This window comes from Cuculus canorus, chromosome 3 (assembly GCF_017976375.1).
Source record: "Cuculus canorus isolate bCucCan1 chromosome 3, bCucCan1.pri, whole genome shotgun sequence".
Classification (NCBI taxonomy): domain Eukaryota; kingdom Metazoa; phylum Chordata; class Aves; order Cuculiformes; family Cuculidae; genus Cuculus; species Cuculus canorus.
The window spans coordinates 2943893-2958274 of record NC_071403.1 but is presented as its reverse complement, the minus strand read 5'-3'; the positions used below and the strand labels follow the sequence as shown (position 1 = coordinate 2958274).

The 14382-nt window shown below is 43.4% G+C and overlaps 1 protein-coding gene across 19 annotated transcripts in view; it reads right to left on the bottom strand.

The window, feature by feature from the left end:
- MYT1L (myelin transcription factor 1 like) overlaps positions 1 to 14382 on the bottom strand; it is a 345697-nt gene that overhangs the window by 329439 nt on the left and 1876 nt on the right. For 6 of the 19 annotated variants that reach the window (XM_054063088.1, XM_054063084.1, XM_054063089.1 and 3 more), the window contains exon 1: positions 7503 to 8040. The exons of 2 other annotated variants lie outside the window; for them this stretch is intronic. The gene's annotated coding sequence lies outside the window, so the exon portion shown is untranslated. Of the gene's footprint in view, positions 1 to 7502; positions 8042 to 8086; positions 8205 to 14382 lie in introns of those variants that run through there. 11 more of the 19 variants (XM_054063083.1, XM_054063087.1, XM_054063093.1 and 8 more) reach the window with 7 other exon arrangements.

The following is a 14382-nucleotide window of genomic DNA, read 5'->3' as shown; positions in this document are numbered from 1 at the left end:
AACAAAAATGAAGATGCTTCCAGTGAGAGTAGAAAGACTGGTGATTCTGAACACAAAAGAGCAATTACAGAAGTCAATCTGAATACAATTTCTGGAAGGCTCAGAAGCATACTCTGATACGTGTTATTGGCAGCGCTGCTTTGAATCTGTGTGTTCTGCTCTTTGAATAAGCTATACTTATGACTGCTAGAAAATTGAATTTCAAGTTAGCCACATTTTACTGAATTTGGCAAGAAGTGAAGGTATAGGAAAAGGGTGTTCCATATCATTTTTTTCCTAAACAGAACAAATACATCACACTTTTCACAAAATAAAAATTTATTAACCGTAACAAGCAACATATAAAATGACAAATAAGAAGTACAGGGTGCATGAGTCATTAACATATGTGCACTCTTGTCATATGCCCTTATTTTCCACTGGAGTTGGCTGGAATTAACACTGTGACAATCTGTGCTGGCTCTTGTGCAGGTAGGAGGTAAAGAAAGAAGGTATTTGGGATGAGACCTGCTCTGCAGAGCTGTCTATGAAGCACAGTGGCTGCTGCAGTGAAATGACTGGGTGTTTTGTTCCATACTGCTTTGCAGTGGCTGCATTTGCTAAATTCAGAATGCTCCATCTTCAAGGTAAACTATTCAAGCGTGCCTTTTCTCCAGTCTGTTGTGTCACAAAGGCCAAACAGACCTATGGAAAAGATCTACCCTTTTCTTTCTTTTCTTTCTTCTAATCATCATCTGCTCCTTCTCAGCCAAGGTCACTGATATGCAACAACAACAACAACAAAAAAAAAAGGCATTATTAGATTGGAAAGGTCACAGATAAAAATCTCCATCCTTTTCCCACATATATTTCTCTCCATAAAATATGAAATGGGTCAGCCTCCTGATGGGCAGTTCAGAAATTCCATCAATGATGGATATTTTATCACCTTTTGAAGAGCTGGCATGCAGGGTACGGACTACCACATCTACCACCGGGAAAAACATGATAGTAACTGCGACTGAACAGGCAATGATCTGTTAACAAAGTGCAGAGATCCCTGAGAAGGTTCTTCAGAGCAGATGGAGTTCACCCAGACATGTTACAAGCCTTTCTGCAACTTCTCCAGAAGCGATAAAGGTGAGGCAGTAACACACTGTAAAAGAAGTAAAAGAGGTCTTCCTAGGCACCCACTCTCAAAGTTGAAAGAATACACGCTGCAAAATGCTGACAGTGTTCTAAAAGGGGATGCTCATGCAAAGATCAACCTGAAAATCGACACAATGGAATGGATAGCTACTATTGTTTAATCAGTGAGCAGGTTCTCTGAACCAACAACAAAATGCTTCTATTTTCTTTCCCCGAATAAAAATAAATAAATAAATAAAATAGATCTTTCAGTTTGGTTTCTTCTCAGAAAGCAAGGGATTGCATGCAGGAAGAATCATGCTACATGTCTACAACTTCTTCACAGAACACAGTTTTAGCGACCAGGACTGCTTGCAAACAGTCTGATGTTTCCTATCTGTTTTAATGGAGTACAAAGGTTTCTGTTTTGATGTCACCAATCATTGTACAAAGAACTGATACTTAGTCACAGAAATTCTACATGTCCGTATGCATTTATGCATATTTAGCACATATTTATGAATACTGGGTGTGGTCTATTCTAGCTCTTTTTTTCTCCACTTTTGATTGACAGCGCACAGAGGAGCGTTGTTAAATTAAACTGGCTATTTGAAAGGTATTTTCTTTGTTCCCTCTCCCCTTGTAATTAGGTACTAAGAAAGGGATGGAAGAACTGAAGAGAAAGGGATGGGTTCTTGGGGCTGTGAATAAAAAGTTTAAAAAAAAAAAAAAAGAAAATGAAATAACAGTAGTCGAAGTAGCAAATGAGAATAAACCTACCTGAGCTTCTGTTGTTTTTCCAGCTGGTCTTGGAGTTCATGAAGTACTCCAGACTTTCATCCAAGAACACCTCCTGCCTCCTTTGTGCACTCCTTTCCAAGCAGCTTGTCCATATCCATTTCCGAAGCTGTTGTTCTTCTAGGTTTTTTTGAGGTCATATGTCCAATGGTCATGGAGTTCCAGTTTTCTTTAGCATCAAATTCTGCATACTGGTCAATAAGACCTCAGGTTTTCCACTGGCAACTTTCCTTTAATTGAATGTTTTTCTTTTTCCCTGCCTTGACATTGTTACTCATTCCCCTCATCACAGCCTCTCCATCTTTTACTTGCAATGTCCAAAAATCACTTTAGTTCCCGTGAGAACGCTGCAGCCCGGCCTGTGCCTACTGTCCCAGAGACTGACTTTCCTGGAGTATGGAGGTCCAGGAACTCCACACAGAAAAGCAAAGCCCTGAAGCTCAGGTAGGTCCAAATATGCAGAATGTTTTAAAAGGTTAAGAAAAAATAGGGTGTTTTTTCATCACTGGCAGTGATGAAATCTGGAGTTTGTTGAAAACTGGAGCTTGAGACTGGGAGCAGAATTGCAACAGCCAAAGGGTCAGAGGATTATGAAGTTCTGAATGGAATTAGAAAATTTATCTCTCTTAGTAAATAAATAACACAGCATTTGCGCAGGCATCTTAAATTGCTGGAACAGACAACTTTTCCTACATGAGAAGATAGTTTAACTTGACCTGCATAAACTCTGGGTGTTTCCGTGCAAGACGCAGAATGGACTTTGTTCACGTGCTGAAAAAACACAAGCGTTATTTTGTAGTGTCAACTCCAAGCCCAAGAAGTTTGGGTTTGGAGGTTTTTACATCAGTCAAACTATGCTGTATAACCAAGACACTGCAGAAATGCCACGCTGAATTCATAACAACTTGTCTAAGACAAGAGCGCTATAAAGATGCACAGAAAATAAAAAGCCCTGCACTCAATCTTACAATTTTCTATGACATAACAGTTTTATCTCTTCCTAACTAGGCACATACCCAAAAAAACAATCCTGAATATTTATGCATGGGACATGACAGCCTGGATGTATGCAAAGCTGTTATAAGCATAGTTTCATATTTAAACATGGGCCTTTTCCTCTTCAGATAACAGAGGAATTGCTAGTATCTCTGAAAATGTGACTAAAACAAATCACCAGTGCTTATTTAGAAGCTGGACTGGCAGAAGCTACTGAGTAATTCAAACAAAAAAAACAAGGCATTAGGTTTAACAATTAATTCTGGAGAAGGAGATAAGAAATAAAGGGAAGAGCCACTGACTCACAGTATCACAAGAAGTCTGGGGAACCCCTTTCAAGGGTATTCCTCATGCAAGAGAATACCCTGCTGCAGCACTGCGAGGAATGCCAGAGCATCTACTCTGGAAGAGAGAACAAGCAGTTCCTACAGTTCATCTTCATAACAAACCTTGGATATCTTCTTTCTGCATTTTGGCTACGTTCAGGAAGTGACAAAGATGGACTAGGTTAAATGCTGTAACATGGTACTTATTCACACCACATTAGGCAGAAGAACATTAAAATTAGGCATAAAATTTTATTCCCTTGGTAATATCCTCCAGTATTGGCGAGAGACAGGAGAAGAAAAGGGAATTTCCCTTGGAAAAATAAAGCCAGCTAACGATATGTAATATAAATATCGTGGCATTGCATCTTCCAAGTAAGTATCAGCATTTCTATAGGGAGTTGGGAGGGGAGGTGAAATATAATGTGTATAATATCACCAGAGAGACTGGAAAAATAAGCCATTCAGGGAGCGGTTTAAAGGCTCTTTTGAATGGTTACTATACTCCCCTTTACATTCTGTCTGTAAGCATTCTTATCAATTACACAAACACGAGAAAGTGAGATGTTTTCTTCTGATTTTACTGGAGCCGCACGAGAAATGTGTTTGGCCTATCAGTCTATAAAAAGATATGACAGGCCTGATCCAAAGCTCATTGCTGTCTTCCCTTTGGGGTCCGGAGAGGGCTTATGCAAGGTAGGAACAGAACAGCATCCTTCTTAAAAGCCATCATAAAAATATTTTGCTGTTTAGATCGCCGCTTTGCATTGCTTCTCCTCCCCACTGCACCCAGGGATGGACAGCACTTGCTGGATTCAGACTGCAACACCTGAAGTTATGCCAACTGAACACACCGTGCCCTTTTTAATCAAGTTCCTGATTAAAAACTGCCATCCTAACAGAAGGTATGAGAGACGCAGGCTTTCAATATTTCACAGAATGACAGCCCCTGGTGCTGGTTTGGTTGAAAATCTGTGGTCCTACAGATGTTTACGAGTGTGCCTGGTGTAGAGCTACAATCATTTTGGTTATGATAGATGCTCACGATACAAAAAATATTATCCTGAAGGAAACTGGTTTCTGAAAGCTATTGCCCAGATGCATTAGGCTGGTGGGAGTTCCAGCAAACTAAAGGGTCTACTGGCAGACGCAACATTGATTTCTTAATGTTTACAACCTACCAGACCTGATTTGATGGATCTCTGTGGGGCGCCCTGCAGCCTTGGTTATTTCCACAACCCAGTTGGCTAGTTCCGTTACTTGGTGACAGTGCTCCACATCTGCAGCTTCAGTGCAAACATACTGAACTAGTATATACACCGCAAATCTCATCCGAGATCAGATTTTAAATCTGATCTAATAATGATGTTTACTGTTTTCTCTGACTAAAAGTATGATCTCTTTTAAGGGATCAAAAATCCTATTGTGGTTTTTGTCTGTCTGTCTCCACATCCTACTCCCCCTCCCAACACAAGACGTTCCCCTTTAATTTCAGTTTCATTACGTTTTGCTGCTTTTTTTCCTCTATGGCAGCGGTTCTAATCAAAGCAAAATACCGTGAAGGATTCTAAAGAGATAATCTTTGTCAACAGCCTACAAAAGCTTTGGTTTGCTCTCCTTGTGACTTTTTAATCTAGGATATGTGGAGAAGATGATGCTATTTGGTCTGCACCCATTTTCATTCTAGAAATCTGGCTGCCCTTCTGTTTAAAACATCACTGATAATCTCGTTAGGGTTTCTCATCATTCCTATGATGAGAAACAAAAGGTCAGTAAGTAATCCACAGTCATGAAGTTTTCTTCTACTCTACTATCCACAACTTCACATCTTTACTAAAAGTTGATAAACACGATGCAAACATTTATCAAGTTCAAGCAAACTGATATTAAATTCGGTATTTCTATAAGGATATTCAGTACTGTATACATATCTAATACCAAAGCACTTTTCCCCTCGCTGAATCCCTCAACAAAACAATGACTGTGCTCAAAGTTCATCGAGGAATACGTTCTAACATACAGAGAACTTTGTTTTATAGACGTGCTTGTGCAATGCACTTGAAAAGAAATGCACATGCTGATTTCCTATGGAAATGCTGATGGATGGGAATTATATTTTCATTCTTCTGAAGTCCACGTAAAAGCCTGACTGGTGCAGAAGTTTTTGAAACAGTATGGCTTTTGGCATTCATATGGCAAAGTTTCTCTGCCTAGCTAATAAATCACAGCACATATTGTATGCTCATATGTATATGTGAATACTCCTTTGCATATCTTACTCATTTCCTCAACACAAAAATGAAACAAAATAGAAAAGAACAAGGAAAAAAAAAAAAAACCAAAAAAAACACAGAAAAAGCCCCTCAAAAACTGTCCTTAACAAATCCGGGGAAATAATACATGTCTGAATACACTGAACTAGCTCCTCTTCTTTCTTAATTGTCTTTGTCTCCAAATACCCAGTGGCTCAATTCTATAATATGCAAGGTACAAGACAGGAGAGTAAAACAACAAAGTCATACAATGAACTAAGAACCACTACCATAAAACTGATGCCCTTTTTGAAAATGTGGTCATATAGCTGAGTATTTCAACCTAAAACAAAGAAACCACTGCAATTGCTTAGTATTTAACTATTGCCCTTGTTGGTTAAAATATTAGGGAGTGGGAGGGAGAACATCCACTCTCCAGAAAGTTCAGGAGGTAAAATACATACAAAATTGAATCTAGCCATACAGTAGTTTAAAATGTACTAAATTCTGCATTTGCTCATTGTTATAATTTACTCTTCTCTTTGTTTTACTTGATAAGTCAATGTAGTTTAAAAAAAAAAATTACAATAATTACTTTTTTCCTTAGTGAAAAATCCTGGTTTATTGCATCACTCTATCTTTGTAATGCTATCGGTGTTATGTTGCCATCTCAATTGTTCTTAAATGTGTCATATTGCAAACAAGTATAAACAGATCTATTCACCACACTACACCATCAAGTTTAACCTTACCATTCCAAACTTGAAGAACCTTGATAAATCACCAGGAGCACCTGCTAACTGCCCGCAAAGGGTTAACAGTTTGTCCCAATATATTGTTTTTTTGTATGCAGAGTGACACGACAAAGACTTGTATTTGTTTGGTAATTTTGGAAAACAAACTATCAAGACAAAACTGAAACGTCAATTTAAAACAAAGAAGAGAGAGGGGAAAAAAACTAAATCTCCTTCGGAACTACGCTGTTGTTCTCCAAAACAACATAAATAAAGGTAGCAAACCCCCCCACACCTCTCAAATTAAAGCAAATCCTTCACTAAACGGTTCTACAATGGTCACAAGAACTATAGAAAGACAATTAAAGGATAATAATTTCTACTTAACCCCAACCTTAACTGCAGTTTCAAAATTAGGTCAGTTAAAGTGAAAATCACCATTTTTAAGGAGATTAAGAATCCTTAAAATTGGATAAAAATACCCCTAAATGACCACACGAATGAAAAGCAAAGGTACCCAAATGTTCGAGCCCCCCACATATTATGCACAGTATAAGAATTATATAAGGAATGCCTATCAATGGATGCTCTGTTGAAGAAGTGAGATTCCAGTCTGACTCAGTGTTATTATCGGGCAAAAAAATAAATAAATAAGTAAAATAATAGATAATGCAAAGATAGCTTGTTTATTTTCTTCTTTTGTTTTCCCTTTTTGATCAAGTAGCCTTTACAAGGACACATCTATAACAGAGATCTCCGCAGCTGAAAGGATCCCTAGTAATTTGCCAATCAATAACTTCAGTTTTTAGCAACGCCAGTGAGTTTGTTTTAAATAAGCATCCTTCTCCTTCCAGCCAAGAAAGCTGCACACCGCACCAATCAAAACTAATCACATCTGGGCTTTCAGCGAAAACAGCAGCTGCTAATTTTACAGGTCTGACCACATTGTTCTAGTAAATAGGAAGGGGGAATCTGACATTTCCAGCAGTCTAAAACAACAAGCAGTGTGAGGGCTCGATCCTGTCTCCACTGGAAGCAATGTCAAACTCCCCGTTGACTTGAAGGAGAGCAGGATCGGTCCCTGAGCTGCTCAGCCTCCCCCAGCTCCAAGGATGTCTTGAGGAGCTGGGGTGGGAGGAGAAGCGCCAATGCCTACCAAACCCCAACCGCCCTTTTGTTAAACTGCCCGAAGAGTTTGAACTTTCCATCACTTTGCCAACAACCGCAGAGCGCCCTGCAAACAACAACGGTGAGAAAAGGACACATCGACACACGATTCCGGGATTTACCTTGAAGGGAACGGCAAAGGGGAAGCCATAGGGTTGCAAAACAAAGTAGTCCAAAGGGATGGGGTTCTATGCAGGCGGTCCAGAAGCCACGGTTGTGTCAGGCAGCCTTCTCAGCACCAGCCACTCTGCCTCCTTCCATCTCACGAGATTCACCACCCAGAGCACCGCCAAACCTGCTCCGCGACAACAAAACTCTCCTAATGCTTTTGAACGCCCACCGTTTGTTCTCCATTCATCCAATCAACTTCCCACCGCACATCTTCTCCCGCGACTGAAGCCTCAGCGCCAAGGATCCCTTCTCATCTCTATGCTAATTATTTTGCCACATGGACAAAAAAAAAAGAGAAAGTACTAAAGCTTTCAGACAGGAAACCAACCAGGCCTGAAGTCGAAGGCAGAAAGCACTAAGTTGCCACCACTGAAGGAGGAGAAGATGGGCATGCGTGCAGCTCTCTGGCTGATGCATCAGCTGTAACCTCCATTTAGGAGCAGCGGAGGCGGCGGGGCTGGAGGAAGCCTAGGCAGCAGGCATCCAACCCAGCCTCCCCTCGGGACCACATCACTGCAGCAGATTGCTGACTTACCCCGCCTCAGCCCGCATCCTTCAGGCACAGCCACGCACGTCCATCCTCCCGACCGCACCGGTACCCCCGAAACACCGCGCAGCGCAGGGAAAGGAGGGGGGGGGGGGATGGATGGATGGATGGATGGATGCTGCGTTCCGCCGAAAAAAAAAAAAAAGAAGGGAAAAGCAGGAACGCCGCAGCCACCGAGGACGGGGGAACCGCTAAAAATACACCCCCTGCTTCTGCTGCTACCGTAAAATGGTGTCTGCGTTATGGAACAACCTCTTTCCCTCCCCCCCCCCCCCCCCAAAGAAAAAAAAAAGATAAAAACTCAATAATTGGTCCTCTGAATGTATCTTTAAAAGAGAATTATGATAGATTGATATTCCTCCCTCCCCCCCCCAAAAAAAAGAAAACACTCAAGAATGAGTCCTTCGAATTTATCTTTAAAAGAGAATTATCGTAGATTGATATTCCCCCCATAAAAAAAAAGGAAAAAACTCAAGAATGAGTCCTCTCAATGTATCTTTAAAAGAGAATTATCGTAGATTGATATCCCCCCAAAAAAGGAAAAACTCAAGAATGAGTCCTCTCAATGTATCTTTAAAAGAGAATTATCGTAGATATCCCCCCCCAAAAAAGAAAAAAACTCAAGAATGAGTCCTCTGAATGTATCTTCAAAAGAGAATTATCATAGATTCATATTTCTCCCTCCCCCCCCCAAAAAAAGAGAAAAAACTCAAGAATGAGTCCTCTCAATGTATCTTTAGCAGAGAATTATCGTATTTTAGGGGGGGATATTATTGATATCCCCCCAAAAAAAAAGAAAAAAACTCAAGAATGAGTCCTCTGATGTATCTTCAAAAGAGAATTATCATAGATTCATATTTCTCCCCCCCCCCCAAAAAAAGAGAAAAAACTCAAGAATGAGTCCTCTCAATGCATCTCTAAAAGAGAATTATTATAGAATCACACACACACAAAGGAAAAACTCAATAATTAGTCCTATGAACGTGCCTTTAAAAGAGAATTATCACGGAATCATAGAATGGTTTGGGTAGGAAAGGACCCTAAAGCCCATCCACTCCCAACCCCCCTCCCCCCCCCCAAAAAAAAAACCCCACATTGTTGTTTAGCTGCGGGGTTCCCCTCCGGGGTTTATAGAGTTAATTCAGCCGGATTGCTGAAGCCTCGTTTATTTTACCTGCTCACACCACCCTCTCCCCTCAGAAACAAAAGAAGTGAACTATTTCCAGAGGAAAGGATTAGCAAGATTGCCCAAGCCTTGTTTGTTTTACCTGCTTGCACCATCCTTTCCCCTTAGAAACAAAAGGAATCAACTCTTTCCAAAGGAAAACCTTAGCAAGATCGCTGAGGCTTCATTTATTTCACCTGCCCGCACCACCCTCCCTCCTTAGAAACAAAAGGGACCGACTATTTCCAGGGGGGGGAAATAAGCTAGATTGCTGAGGGCTCCTTTATTTTATCCATTTAAAAACAGGGGGGGAAAAAAAGGGAGGAAAAATAAGATGAGCGTCCCTCCCCCCTTAGCCGCTTGTCCGCCCTCAGCCACTCGCGCGGCCCAACTTTAAAGCCTCCACAGCCCGAGCACAAACAAGGCTGGAAAGGACGGCTTTGCGGGTGCGCCTGGAACAGCCTTTTTGGGGTCACCACCAGCGCAAGGCAGGGGCGGCCTCCCCCGGGGGTGGCCCCGCGGCGCCCGGAGAGGTTTTCCAGCGGGGAGGCACTCGCTCTAAAGCCGTCCCCGAAATGTCATTTGGGGAACAGCGTGACAGGCTGTGATCTTTCGGCGGAGGCGGAGCTCCGCCCCTCCTCTCTCTCTCTCTCTCCCTCTCCCCCAGTCCCCCCCTCCCGCCGTTGGCCCCGCTCCGCTCGCCCCCGCCGAGGCTCAGCGCGGCCCCTCAGGGCGGCGGCGCCTCCCGCAGGGTCCCAGACCTGCCCCCTGCCCGTTCCCGCAGCAAGGAGGGGTTTCCCACGGCGAGGAAAACGTTCCCTGTGGGAAGGAGCCTGCCTGGCACGCACAGAGACTCAGAGAATCACAGAATGGGTTGGGTTGGGAAGGGACCTCAAAGCTCATCCAGTGCCATCATGGGCAGGGACACCTCCCGGGCTGCTCAGAGGCCCATCCAACCTGGCCTGGAACACCCCCAGGGATGGGGCAGACACAGCTTTTCTGGGCAACCTGGGCCAGGGCTGCCCCACCCTCATCATAAATTTCTTCCTAATGTCTAATCTAAATCATCCCCCTTTCCTTTTAAAGCCAGTAGCCCTCATCCTATATCCCTCCAGGCCCTTGTAAACAGCCCCTCCACAGCTTTCTTGCAGACCCCCTTCAGGCACTGGAAGCTGCTCTAAGGTCTCCTCAGAGCCTTCTCTTCTCCAGGCTGAACAACCCCAACTCTCTCAGCCTGTCCTCACAGCAGAGGTGCTCCAGCCCTCGCATCATCTCTGCAGCCTCTTCTGGACCCATTCCAACAGTTCCATATCCTTCTTATGCTGGGGATTCCACATACAGCCTATAATGCTCTCCCTGCACACGCGCACGCTCCTGACAGTTCCGTTGCCCTCCTTATGGCCATTGTGCTGCTGCAGCCCCCTCCTCCTCCTCCCCACATCCCTCCTTCCCTGCATCCCTCCCTCCCCGCATCCCTCCTTCCCTGCATCCCTGCCTCCCTTCCCCACCTCGTCTCGTCTCGCCCTGCGCTGTGATGCTCAGTGCAGGCAGACGCTGCCGGCCACGGCTGAGGTAGGGGTAGGCTGACCCAAAAGTCACAACGAACACCCTCTACTCCAGCCCTTGGAGGTAATAATCCCTCCCGAGCCCACTGCCTGACGTGTGGAGACCAGACATGTTGGCCACCGTAGAGGGTACCGTTCTTTTCCCACCTAGCACTCACACTGGGGGCTGAAGTAAAAGCCAGCCTCTGTGTACCAACCCTTCGCATCCTAAGCCATCATCGAGCAGCTCCAAAGCCGCACTCCGATGGCAGGAGAGAGGCTTTTAGGGGGGGAAGTTTGTCACAGGGATTCAGAGGAGAGCCAGCCTGATGAGGAAGGGACTTAACAGTAGCAGAACCCTCATGACTTCCACGGGTTTGGTAAAAAAAATGCAGTGTTTCCCTCAGAAAACAAACAAACAAAAAAAAAAAAATAAAAAAGGACTTACGTGTCTCTTCCCCCGCCCCCCATCTCCACCTCAGTCATGGTTGGGTTTGGTTGTTTTTTTTTTCTTTTCTTTTTTTCCATTAATTTTTCTCTGTCATCTCTGATTACATCTCCCTGCACTCGCAGGGCTCCCCAAAGGCCGAGACATGGAGCCCTTGGGAATGGGGCCGCAGGTGCGGGCGGGGAGCACGGAGGGGGTGGAGGAAGGCTGGGAGCAAAGCCTCCTGGAAGCAGGGAAGGAGAGCTGCTACCATGTTTGTGTCGTAGGGAGTGCATGTCAGTTTGTTTTTTTTTTCATAGAATAATCAGAGAATGGTTTGGGTTGGAAGGGATTTTCCACCCAAATCAACTTTGCCTGAGAAACACACGCACACCTGGTGAGGAAAGGACCCCTTCACAAGTGTATACGGATACCTACACCCCAAGAGAGGAATTTCATCGCATTCTAGCATAAGATTTACATGCAGACTCTTTGGATAACTCTATTCGTGTTTCAAAAATCAGGGCTTGTCTTTAACCCCTGCTAAAACTGACCTCCTTATCTTAAATCCTGGCTAGCCTTAGTAAGAGAGTGAAGGCAATTATGTGGTACATATATTGTGGGAGGTGTTTTCAAGCTTTCTGAAGGCAATTTCTTCACTGAAAGGCTTATTGGGCATTGGCAGAGGCTGCCCAGGGAGGTGGTGGAGTCCCCATCCCTGGAGATGCTTAAAAGACAGGTAGATGAGGTGCTCAAGTGTCTGGTTTAGTGGTGGACAGGTACGGTTGGACTCGAAGATCTCAAAGGTCTTTTCCAACCTACCAAATCTATGATTCTATGTTTTAGTTGCAAAAAAGCTTTCATCATCTTGTCCAGCCTTCGGGATGACATAAAGAAATGGCCCAGTGCTTCTCCCACTGAAGACAAAACCAATTCTTGCTTTAATCAGGGCAGAATGTATAAAACTCCCATATTGGTGAGAGCTGGGGGTGGGGAACTGCATAAATTAGAAACATTTACAAAAAGACCAGTGTGAAAAGGAAATTTGGGAAACTGGTGATTCATTGGCCTAATTATCCTCCATAAGACGTTAGGGTATGGGTTTAATGTTGTGGGATGGATTCTCCCTCCCCTAGCCTGTGTCTCGTCAGTGCGCATTATCCGTGGGGAAAAGGAGATGCAGGTCATGTTTAAGCAGTGTTAATGAGAGCACAGTATTTTTCCCGAAGGTTAGCTAGCCAGGTTAGCAAATTTCAGGTAAAGTATGCTTGAAAACCTTCCATTTCTTTCACTTTCTTGCTGGTAGCAGTTTCTAATGAGACTTGAAACATTAGACAAACACAGAAAGCAGAATTCAAGCATCAGACGAACCCACTCCTGTCAATAAGAGAGTACAATTTCAGCTTGACAGGAGTATTACAAGAATATACCCGCTAACGAGCAGCCTTAATTGGCCTGCATATTGTGGCTGTCACTGTTAAAACCTGTTCCTATACAGTCCTATTTTATACATCCTTTAAATGTATAGTTCTCCAAAGCACTTAAGGAGACAATACCTTACTCACTGGGCTTTTGATTTTGGGTGGGAAAGAACTTGGGAGAAAAGGAAATTAAAAGAAAATAGGAAATCCTATTAAGAATATGGCATCAGTGACTGAAGAACTACATGAAAGTCGATGGTATAGTAAAAGAAGCAACAGACTCTTTCAGCTTCAGTGCACTTTGTCAGTTTTGAATGTAAGTTCTTATTTATCCAGAGATTGCAATGGCTGCAGAGGTTTCACTGACATATACTCGAATATGACTATACTCGAATATGACTATACTCGAATCTTTTGAAATGTGGTGTGTTTTATAACAGATCCCACCTTTTCCTCAGCAAGACACTTAGAAGTATTTTTAATTTAGTGATTTGCAGGAGTTCACTGCTGGCAAGTCCTGGCAAATCCTTCACACAATAGAGTTTAATGTGTGCCTTCAGTTCCCAGTACAGGGTCGTGTTCATAAAGAATACAAATGAAAGAGAAGATATTAAAAAAAAAAAAAAAGTTACTGCGCATGTGCAATTGACTGTTATTAAATGATAACAATGTAACTTCCAGACCATAAAAGTCAAAATGCCAAATCGGGCAGAGCAGATCAGACCCTAATGGTATGCAAAGTGCCTTACTTTAAAGAACTTATTCCTAGTCTGATTTAAAACCGCCTAACCTGCAAACTTGAATATAAAATATTGCTGCAACTGAAGACTGCAAAAGTAATTCATATGTATAATAATACCTTCAAAAGGTCTTCCAGATCAAGTTTCAATCAATAAAATGCTTCCTATTGTCAAACTCTGGAAAACGTTGCACAGGGGAGACCCTGCGCACAATAGTGCTGGTGAGGGCAAACATTATTTTGAGGTGGTGAGCCGGATACGCTGCTTATTTGCACAAAAAGAAGATAAATGAAAGCATTCAGCTCAACAAAAACACTCTTTTACTAGGAACAAAAAGTCTAGCTAAGTATGACAAGACCTGTAATATCCCTCACATTCTCAGAGTTAAATTGCCCAGCTGCAAGGAAAAACACCGCTCAAAGTACACTGCCCCATGGATCCCTCCAAGAGAAACAAAATGCACGCGAAGGCAGCTTTTAAAAGAAAGGAAGAAGGATCGAAAGGCAGAGATTTGATGCTTTACCACAGCCATCTTCGCATCGCTTCGATCAGGAGGCAGAAAAGCCTCTCCTGGTTTTACCTCCTCGAGCGGAGCCCTTGGGGCGATGGCAGCGGGCGTGGACAGCTCCGGGTGCTGAAAGCGGACAGCTCCCGGTGCTGAAGAGCGGGCAGCGCTCGGACTGAGTAGCGCTGCCTCGCAGAACAATGGCAGCCGGCTCCAAATCCTGCTATAATCACATTAATGAGATTAATCAGCGAATTAGCAGCAGTCAAATGTCAGGGTGGCAAGGAGGAATCCAACCAAGCTCGGTAATTAACTTTGGGGGGGGGGGGGGGCAGGGGAAGGGAACCGACTGTGTTATCCTGAAGTTTCACCAGTTTTTTTTCGCCAGCCTTTGGAAGACGCTGACAATTCAAGCGGAGGGGGGGAGGAGGGGATAAGACAGAGACCTCAGCCTTTGCGTGCTATAAGACAGCCTGCTAATA